The following is a 10,973-nucleotide window of genomic DNA, read 5'->3' on the forward strand; positions in this document are numbered from 1 at the left end:
AAGTCAGACCAGGGGTGGGGTCTGCACAGGGGCTGGAAGAGCTTGAACACGGCTACGGCTCCTCCTTGACCACTGATCTCTTGTGCTTCCTTGTGGCTTTGACAGCCATCGGTTATGTCAACACAGCACCTTACACGTGCTGAAAAAGTCACTACTTTGGGAAAATGTGCTTAGAGTGTAGAAGCCCTTTTGTTCTTCACAACCAGAGGGTCAGAGCCACTGTGATTATAGGGGGTCCCTTAAATCTCAGAGTTTCATAGGAAAGGTGGATCCAACTGTTCACCCTTGGGACTTGGAGTGGGAAAGACCCTCCTCAGTCCCCTCAGCAGAGCTTTCCATGGAGCTATCCAAGGTCCTGCAAGTGCTTTGCCCACATGCTGCCTGTAATCAATTGACCTCCAGTCTTTCTGTCTGGGTCCTTGGCCTCTGGCCTTCACTGACTTTGGGACCCACCAAACTTTACAGTACCCTGCCCTTTCACTTGCTTTCTAGATCCTGCTGATTTGAGCCCCCTGGGCCCGGTCCACCATGGCCTTGAGGCCCAGCCTCGAAGCCAATCCAGGCCTCCCTCTTCACTACTGCTGTCCTTGCTGATAGTCAGCTGAGCCCACTGTCCAGCACTGTGTGTCACTCTGTCCCTTACCTCCTCCCACGGGCACTTGCTTTCCTGTGTAGTTGTTCCTTGGAATCTGGTCGATTTTCAAGACATACTCAATTTATTGATTTTGTCCTTTCTACTTCCCCGGCCACATAAGCAGACATTTATGAAAAGTTTCCTGGCTTTAGAGCAGTGGGGATATTCTTATTTAATAAAGCCCATGACCCGAGGAGGCCTGTGTCTCAGTTCTGTAACGTGGTTACATCTATTCTATGTATCTCGATACAAGAAATTGATTCTCCAAAAAGAATTGACTAGAAAATGAGCTTCCATTGAAAAGCTGCTTTGCTTTCTCGTGAGCATTGGAGCTCTGGTGTTCCGGTCTCAGCATTGCTCCTGACCAGCAGTGTGACCTTGGGCAAGTCATTTAAGCCATACATCCCTTCATATCTCCTGTCATTCACTCACTTTCCTGTACAAGTTACTCATCATGCATCACGCACTTGGCGAGGTGCTGCGGATGCCGCAAGGAGAAAGATACAGTTTATGTCTTCAAGGAGCTTGCAGTGTAATCCGGGAGACCAATATGCACTTGGCTAAAATATAAATGGTGTCAAAAATTATTTCAACAATAGAAGCAAAGTGCAGAGGGTACATGGAGGCCGTATCCATCCTTGCTGTCCCATTTGCTTGGAAGACCTTCACCCAGGCACTCGTGTGACTCACATCCTCACTTCTGCAGCACTTCGGTCAATGTCCTATCGTCAGCGAGGCCGTCTCTGACTACCCTATTTGAAGCAGGAACCCTGCCCCTGGCCTGGCACCTCCCTGTGTCTCCCTTTTGCTTTTTTTTCCCCATAGCACTTATCATCCCCTGGCAGGGAAGATTCCATCTGTGAAGTGGGGGGGTTGCACTCATGATCCCAGTAGTGAGTTGAATGGTGTCCCTAAAACATACGTATATATCTTAGCTCCAGAAGCTGTGAATGTGACCTTATTTGGAAAGAGAGTCTTTGCAGACATAATTAAGGATCTTGAGAGGGGGTCATTTTGGATTTACCTGGATGGACTCTAAATTTAATGACAGGTATCCTTATAAGAGACAGAAGGGAAGACTCAGACAGAGGACAAGGCCACTTGAAGACAGGGGCAGAGACTGGAGTGACGTGGACACCAGCCCAGGAAGCTAGGGAGGCTGGGAAGGATGCTCCCCTGGAAGCTTCAGAGGGAGCATGGCCCTGCCGACAGCTTGACTTCAGACTTCTGGCCTGCACGACCATGGGAGAATAAGTTTCTGCTGCTTTAAGCCACCAGGTTTGTGCTCGTTTGTTATGGCAACCACAGAACATAACACCATCTCTATATTGTTTGTATGGTCATCTTCATGGCAAATAGTCTGAACCCTAAAGAAGAGTCAGGACTGAGAACATCATTCAACAATGCCAACGTTTTCAAAGATTCACCAGCTATCTTCGTGCAAATAAACACAACTTGAGAAGGGGTGCATAAGTCACCCCTTATGCACCATGATGGGGAAACGTGCAGAGCAGGAGGCTTTCTCTTGCTGTTCCCAGGGTGAAGAGAGAGACGCATGGTTATCTGGCCCCACTGGGGATATGGTCATCCACCAGCTTTGCCTCCAAAATAAAAGAGGGGTCACATTTTAATTACAGCATGGTTTGTAACAGAAAACAATGAGAAGGGGTCCAAACTTCTGTCAGTAAATCATTATATGAACCATCCTACATCCTTACTTTAGAAAGTGGAAGTGTTAGTCACTCAGTTGTGTCTGACTTTGTGACCCTAAGGACTGTTGCCCGCCAGGTTCTTCTGTCTATGGGATTCTCCAGGCAAGAATACTGGAGTTGGTTGCCATTCCCTTCTCCAGGGGATCTTCCCAACCCAGGGACTGAACCCAGATCTCCTGCACTGTATGTGGATTCTTTACTGTCTGAGCCATAAGGGAATTCCTTACTGCAGAAACACCCATGTAAAGTCTGTATGCTACCTCTAGTCTATGAGGACGGTATGCGGGCCCATCTAGTGTGTTAGTGTAGTATATTAGAACATATGCGATACCTGTTGATTGTTTTTTAACATCTGAAAATGACTTTCATTGGTTACTGTTACTGATCAAATGACAGTGTACATTTGATGAATTGGGCCCATAGAGGGCAGAATGGAACCATTCAGTTCACATTCTTTTTCAGCTACTCAAGATCATTCCCTGTTTCTAAATGTACCCATTGTTTAGTTGCTAAACAAAGAATCCATGAGATTCTCCAGGTAATAATACTGGAGTGGGCTGCCATTTCCTCCTTCAGGGGATCTTCCCGACCCAGGGATTGAACCCAGGTCTCCCAAACTGGCAGGCAGAGTCTTTATCACTGAGCTGCCTGGAAAGCGTTAGAGGCCTGTGAATCCACTGGAAAGGCCTCTGAGGACACAAGCTCAGCTGCTGGCCTTGGGGAGGGCCCTGGACTGAGCAGTGTTTCCAGGGGATTTTCATTGCATCTGCTTGTTTCATTCTTTTTACAGTGACTTGAACCATTTTTAAAAGTTCTGTTATTTAAATTAAAAAAATGTGAAGAAAGGTGCTCTGCTGAGGGTGTGGCTTTGGGGTCACTCGTAGCTGGAGGGGCAGGCAGCGGGTGGGAGGTGGGGTCTGTGGCTCTCTGCCCCTCTGCTCCGGGCTCACAAATGCAGCTGTGACTGCTGCTGCTTTCCGGCTCCTCGTCATCCTGACGGGACCTCGATGTGAGATCCGTGAACAGACACAGTCCTAGAACCTACTGTTCCAGACAGAGAGTGCTGTGCAGGCAGACTCCGCGGGACGTGTCCTTTCATGAGGAACAGCCGGTAACAGGGCACCCAGCCCGGCCCGGCCCAGCCCACCTCTGAGGCCACCCAGGTTCAGAGTGGAAGCATCCCCAACCAACTGTGGAGTGGTGGGTGCAGACCCAGCGGCCACGCAGGTGTCTTGGGAGAGAAGGGTGCCTCTAGGCACGTGCCACCCTGTTCCCCTCCTCCACCCCCCGCCCCCAGGGTCAGAAAAGGAGGCAGCCTTTCACCTCTCAGAGAGGCAGAGGTTAATTCCAAAAGCACGGGACACCTGGGACCAGAAAAGTTCTCCAGGGAGGGGAGAAAGAACCCAGATTGTCATATGGAGGAGAATCCTAAAATGGCATGTACATTCAGTCATTTCAGTTCAGTTCAGTTCAGTCGCTCAGTTGTGTCCGACTCTTTGCGACCCCATGAATCGCAGCACGCCAGGCCTCCCTGTCCGTCACCAACTCCCGGAGATCACTCAAACTCATGTCCATCGAGTCGGTGATGCCATCCAGCCATCTCATCCTCTGTCGTCCCCTTCTCCTCCTGCCTCCAATCCCTCCCAGCATGAGAAGTCTTTTCCAATGAGTCAACTCTTCGAATCAGGTATGTAAATTAGTTATTCTTTTTCAGTGCAAAGGATAAACTGAGAGGATAACCAGCACAGACTTTTTAGGGCTCCTTCAGGGAACAGATGAGTCTCATTTGTAACCAATGCTGTTAAGCCAAATGATACAATGCTGAAAAAAAAAATTACATTTGCCTCGCTTCCTACTTCTGTGCATTAGTACTTTTCCTGGCAAATGCTGCATCTTCAGAATTAAAAAAGCAATCAGGTCAGAACTGTCAGTCAAGAGGAGTCTAAGGAAACTTGATGAATAAACGTAACATGGCATCTTTGATGGGATCCTGGCACAGAAAAAGGACATTAGGTGAAAACTAAGAAAATCTGAATGACTGCAGGCTTCCGTGAATAATAATAAGGCACGAATATTAGTTCTTTAATTGTGCCAAGAGTATCATATTATGTAAGAGGTTAACAAAAGAGGAGACTAGGAGGGAGGATGTGGGAACTCTCTGTCTTAGCAACCTTTTCGCACATCATATAGATTCTACATTTAAATTCTAATTTTAGATATCCTAAAATTTTAATTTTCGTTGTTGTTAAATCAGGCCTGCTGCTGCTGCTGCTAAGTCACGTCAGCCGTGTCCGACTCTGTGCGACCCCATAGACAGCAACCTACCAGGCTCCCCCGTCCCTGGGATTCTCCAGGCAAGAACACTGGAGTGGGTTGCCATTTCCTTCTCCAATGCATGAAAGTGAAAAGTGAAAGTGAAGTTGCTCAGTCGTGTCCAACTCTTCTCGATCCCATGGACTGCAGCCCACCAGGCCTCTATGTCCATGGGATTGATTCTCCAGGCAAGAGTACTGGAGTGGGGTGCCATTGCCTTCTCCAAATCAGGCCTGGCCTGGTTTAATTGGTGTTCATGCCAAATGAAGTTTGCAAGTGATAGTAGGGGTGAGTGGAAATCAGAGTTGGGGGGTTATGTAGATTTGTTGAAACTCATCAAGCCATACATTTAAAATTCATCAATTTTACTGTATTTTAATTACGTTTTAATAAACTGATTTTTTGAAGGGGATAAAGCCACGAAGTTTAGGGGGTTTACAATGAGTTTATTTGAAGTAAGATTTGTGAGTGATTTGCTGTAGAATTTCTTCCCCACTTTCCCAGTTGACCCTTAGTTCAACTGTATGGGATACTCTTATTCCCATTTCACAGATGGACAAACCAAGCTCAGAGAGGTTACATGGCTTTTTGACATCACCCTCCCCACTCCAGCTGGTGCTTTATTTACTCCCAAACTTGCCTTGTCTCTTCGTGTGTCAGGGTCTTTGCCAAGCACTCACTCCCTCTCCTTTTCTGCCCGCCAAATTTTCCAGTGTCTCCCACCCTCTAAGGACGGACTCAGACCTCACCTCCTTTGAGAAGCCTTCCTGGACACTCCCGTGTAACAGCCACTCCATACTCGGTGCTCTCTCTGACCCCTCCAAACGAATTCTGTCGACTTCTCTGACTTCTCATTGGAGCGGGAGCAACTTGATGGCTGGGACAGTGCCTTTTTCTTTGAATCTACTGTCTGACCGGTGCCTGGCCAGCCCCAGCTGGGGAATCTCTTGCATTAAACTGAAGCTAATAAGAAACAGCGTTAATCTGCTCAGGCTGCCACAGCAGCAGCAATGTTTCCTCACACTTCTGGAGACAGGGAGTCCAAGAGCAAGCTGTGGGCAGGGTCGGTTTCTGGAGACAGGGAGTCCAAGAGCAAGCTGTGGGCAGGGTCGGTTCCTCCTAAGGCCGCTCTCCTTGGATTGCAGATGGCCGTCTTCTCTTTGGGTCTGCACATGGTCTTTCCTCTGTGTGTTCCGGCTCTAATCTCCTCTCCTTATAAGGACACTGGTCATAGTGGATTAAGGCCCACCCTAATGACCTCACTTAATTACATTGTTAAAAGCCCCATCTCCAACTCCAGTCATATCCTGGGGTTCTGGAGCCAGTGCTTCACCCTAGGAACTTGGAGGGGACACAACTCCATCTATAAGGGAACCAGGGCAGGCTGTGGGGTTGGAGGTAGGTGGGGAAGGCACCACTAGGGTTCACCATTTAAAAGACGCAGGTAAGGGACTTCCCTGGTAATCGTGTGGTTAAGAATCGCCTTCCAGTGCAGGGGATGTGGGTTTGATTCCTGGTTAAGGAACTAAGAGCCCTCATGCCTTGGGGCAACTAAGACAAGATGCAACTAAATAAATATTTTTTTGAACTAGAAAAAATTTTTTTTGGCCATGCCTCTTGGCATGTGGGATCTTACTTATGGGACCAGGGATCAAACCCATGCTTCCTGCATTGGGAAGCCCAGAGTCTTAACCACTGAACTGCCAGGGAAGACCCCCTCAAAATTAAAAAAAAAAAAAAAAGATGCAGGTGACATGTGGGCAAAGGCCTGAACATTTCTAGGCTAGAGTTACAAAGGCATTGCTTTTATTCCAGGGCAGAGGATGCAGGAAAGACTTGTCTTTGGAAAATGATATGAGGTCTTGAGATGAAGGAGCTGTGAAGACGCTTAAGTTTATGTATCTCCACTAATGACCGCTTCAGCCGGAAGAGGATCCCACAAGCCTTTGGTCTGTGCTGTGTTTTCTGGCCTTGACCCTGCTATCGCTGTGCTCACAGTCTCCCTCTCACTCCTCTTTCTCTCGCTGTTACTTTTGCCTGTCCAGCCCACACAGCATGTAACATCTTCAAGGCCTTGCGCTCGGGGGAGGGGGAGGACCGGAATGGAATTTCAGACTAAACTTGCACTGGCCAACTACCTTCTCAAGGGCATGGTGACGTCTCAGGCAGCAGCTGCAGCTGTCGAGGACAGCCAGGAAGCCCCAGTGGCTTCTTTTGCAAAGAAAGGGGAGGTCTTGACAGACTGCCCACTCCAGGGAGGGTTCTGTGAGCCCTGTCCCCAAGGGCCCAGTCATCTAAGACCCTAGGAATGCACAAAGACAGGGGAAGCTGGCAACATTTCATAACTGCTGGTTTGGGCCATCAACACTGCCACATTGGGAGTCGGGGTTTGTTTTGTCAGCATCAGTCCTTACAACGAATATTCAGGGGGTTGATTTCCTTTAGGATTGACTGTTTTGATCTCCTTGCTGTCCAAGGGACTCTCAAGAGTCCTCCCCATCACCATAGTTTGAAAGCATCAATTCTTCGATGATCAGCCTTCTTCATGGTCCAGCTCTCATATCCATGGTGGCTCTTTATTATTTGGCACAGTACTTGCTGGTCCACAGAGTGGCCTCACACAGAGCTCCACATTTGATCCACATGCATCCAACCATCCGCATCCCCATCTTGCAAGAGAGGAAACTGAGGCTCTGCAAAGTGGCGTGACTCACCCAGGGTTGCCTACCTGATATGGGGTGGCGTTCACATCTGGGAACAAGCCCCCTGGCTTCTGGGACTGGGCTGTGTGCCTGTGTGAGCTCATTTGAGCCCCTCACCAACTTCCACTGGAGAGGCTGGGGCTCCTCATTTCCCAGGCGGAGATGAGTCCCGGAGGTCACGGAGCCAGTGCCAACTCTGATGACTTCTGATCTCAGGTGCTTCCTTCTCCAGCACACCACCATACCTGAACAGGTGGGACCCAGTAGGTTTGGGGCTGAGCCCTGTCCTCCATGCAGCCTGGCTGCTTGAGACAAAGCAGCTGGAAGCATAGGGGTGAGAGTGGAAGTGTACCCACTGGCTGGGGACCAGGTCGTGCATCCCCTGACTCAGGTGCCACATCTCCTCGGTAAGCCAGGGACCGTGCTGGCGGCAGCTCTGGCCTGCAAACACAGAGCATCTTTCCTTCCACCAGCACCTCTGGGAGGAAGGTTTGGTGTCATGGAAAAAGAGAGCATGAACTCAGGAGGCAGACCACCTGAGTTCAAATGCTGATGCTGCCATAGCCTTGCATGCATTCATTAATTTCCCTGGGCCTCAATTTTCCCACCTGTATGAATAAGGCTTCCTTGATGTCTCAGATGGTGAAGAATCTGCCTGCCAACGCAGGAGACCTGGGTTCGATCCCTGGGTTGGGAAGATCCCCTACAGAAGGAAAGGGTAACCCACTCCAGTATTCTTGCCTGGGAAATCCCATGGACAGAGGAGCCTGAAAATTCCATGGGCAGAGCAGCCTGGCAGGCTACAGTCCATGGGGTCGCAAAAGTGTTGGACAAGACTTAGCAACTAAACAACAGCAGAATGATGAAGGCAGTGATGCCTACTTTGTAAGACTGCTTTGGAGATGAAAATGAGACAACGTGTGTCAGTCATCCAGCACTGTCCCTGGAGTGTGGGAGATGCTTAGTAAGGGCAGCTAATGTGATGATCACTACCGCATGGGGCCAAGCACCCAATGTACAGTCCTGGGAACTGTGTAGGTGCTTGGGGCCCAGAACAAACTCTCTGGATGACGTGTGTGTGTCTGCACACCTGGCTTCCCTGCTTGCAGCCCATGGGGCCAGGGCTGGGCAAGCCTGAGGGTCACCAGCTGTGAAACCTTGGACAATTTACTTCAGCTAAGTCTCCTCTGCTTGTCTGCAAGATAGGAATAATAACAGAAGCACTGTCCTGGAAGGGTTGTGAGAATCAAATGAGGCCATGCATGTAGAGACTCAACACAAAACAAGCTTTATATATACATGTATTTGAATATAGATATAGATATATGGGCTTCCCTGGTGGCTCAACAGTACGCAATATGCTTGTAGTGCAGGAGACCTGGGTTCGAGCCCTGGTCTGGAAGATACCTTGGAGGGCATGGTACCCACTCCAGTACTCTTGCCTAGAGAATCCCAGGGGCAGAGAAGCCTGGCAGGCTGCGGTCCATAGGGTCGCACAGAGTCAGACACAACTGAAGCGAGTAAGCAGCAGCAGCGTACAGATATCCACATGAAAGGTCATTATCATCGTCATTGTTTCGTGTGTCAGCTCAGCCATCTCTGCCTGTTGGAAGGACTGGAGACCTTGTCTCAGTTAGAGGAGAAGGAAAGGGCCATTACTGATCAGTGACGTGTGCAGAAAGTGGATGAGGAGCATAAAATCCACAAGTTTCCTCTCTTGAAGTGGACGATCTCCAAGGTCCTGTTGGTGTAAAGCATGACTCTTTCCTACTTGGAGTGTTAGTTGTCTTCTCCATCCATGAGGGACTTGGGCTGGCTGATCTCGGAATTCCTTTTTAGCACCATTACTCTAGGACCCCAGGGACCCCGTACATCATCCAAAGTGCTCCTCTCCAGAGAGCTGGCTGTAGTGGGGAACAGGAAAGAAGTCAGCTCCTGCTGGCCCCTGACTCTGGGGTGGGGTGGTGGGGAGGGTCGCAGAGGCAGCTCCACAGCTCAGCGGGCGGCGCCTGGTCAGTAGCCGGGCTTCCCCCAGCCCTCCTCCCTGGGCCCAGCCTGGTGGGGACAGGCCGGTCCAGTCTCTCTGCTGTGCTCTCTGGCTCGAAGCAGTGCATCTGGGGAACTCTGTCCATGCCAGGTGGCTGTTGAGTCTGCTGGTGTGGCCATGAAACGCGGCAGTCAGAGCTGCTCAGACCTAAGGAGCGGATGGACCTTGACCGCCAAAGGGGCCTGCGAACAGCCCTTCATCATCTTCCCAGAGGAGAGAGCCACTGAAAATGAAGCAGGAGAAGAGAATGAACATGTGCCGAGCTCCCCACTCTGTTGGCACCCCGCAGCTTCTCAGGATACAAAGAGGATGACAAGGGGTCCATTATATAGGAAATAAGACAAAATAAGACAAATTGCTTACTTTTTAGAATTAAAAAAAAAGATGTCTGTTTCTTCTAACTTGACTATAAGCTGCAAGACAGAATATCCTTCATGCTGTTAACCAAAGTATCCCAGAATCTGGCAGTGTGCCTTACCTATGACAGACTCTCAGTAAATACCCATTAACTTAGTGGAACAATTACAATATTGCTGAGTAAGAATGGAAGTGTGATCAAGGTGCTGGGAGAAGGTAGAGGTCAAAGCCAGAGAGGTGACAATTAAACTGTTTTTTTTTTTTAATTAATTTATTTATTTTTAATTTTTACTTTACAATTCTGTATTTCTTTTGGCATAGATTGACATGAATCCACCACAGGTGTACATGCGTTCCCAAACATGAACCCCCCTCCCACCCCCCTCCCCACAACATCTCTCTGGGTCATCCCCGCGCGTCAGCCCCAAGCGTGTCATATCCTGCATCAGACATAGACTGGCATTTCGATTCTTACATGATATTATACATGTTTCAATGCCATTCTCCCAAATCATCACACCCTCTAGACTGGGTTTTGAAGAATGAATAGGAGTTTATCCGGGAGAGACAGTATCAAAGATTTTTCTTTTCTTCAGTTAGATTTCAGGATAAACTTTCTGTTGGTGATGCTTATGAGACCCTTAAAGAAGCTGTGATAGGAGGCGAAGGTGTGAGCCATAGAGAAAGAATAAGTGTCTTGAGGTTTCCATAATAGGGAAGAGAATTGATGGATATTAATGGCTTGCTTTGTATGTACCCAATGCTGTGCCAGGCGCTTACTGCATGATATCTTATTCCTTCTAACCCTCCTATGAGATAGGCATTTGATAAATGGAGATTCAAGCTTAGAGGCTTCCGTAACTTGCTCTGGGTCTGGGAGCTTGAAGGTTGGACTAGACCTAGTGTTTTCCACACCCAGAACGCCTGTTCTTTCATGAGCAGGCTGGCTTTCCTTCAAGGCAGGGGACCTGGTCACCTTAACCATAAACTAAATGAATTAAACGCCCCTCTAGAAATAGAGCCTTCTGCTAAAGCTCCAGGCTCCAAGGCCAGAGTTTGAAAATAAGCTCTAAGTCTTTCTCTTCCAAAAGAGAAAAAAAAAAAAAAATACCATCTGTGCCTGTAGCTTTCCTGCTTTGCTTTCTCCCAGTTCACGCCTGTGGCCTCACTGTCCATCCCCCGGCTTGAGGACACTCAGAAGCTCCAGG

This window comes from Oryx dammah, unplaced genomic scaffold (assembly GCF_014754425.2).
Source record: "Oryx dammah isolate SB20612 unplaced genomic scaffold, SCBI_Odam_1.1 HiC_scaffold_1, whole genome shotgun sequence".
NCBI classification, from domain to species: domain Eukaryota; kingdom Metazoa; phylum Chordata; class Mammalia; order Artiodactyla; family Bovidae; genus Oryx; species Oryx dammah.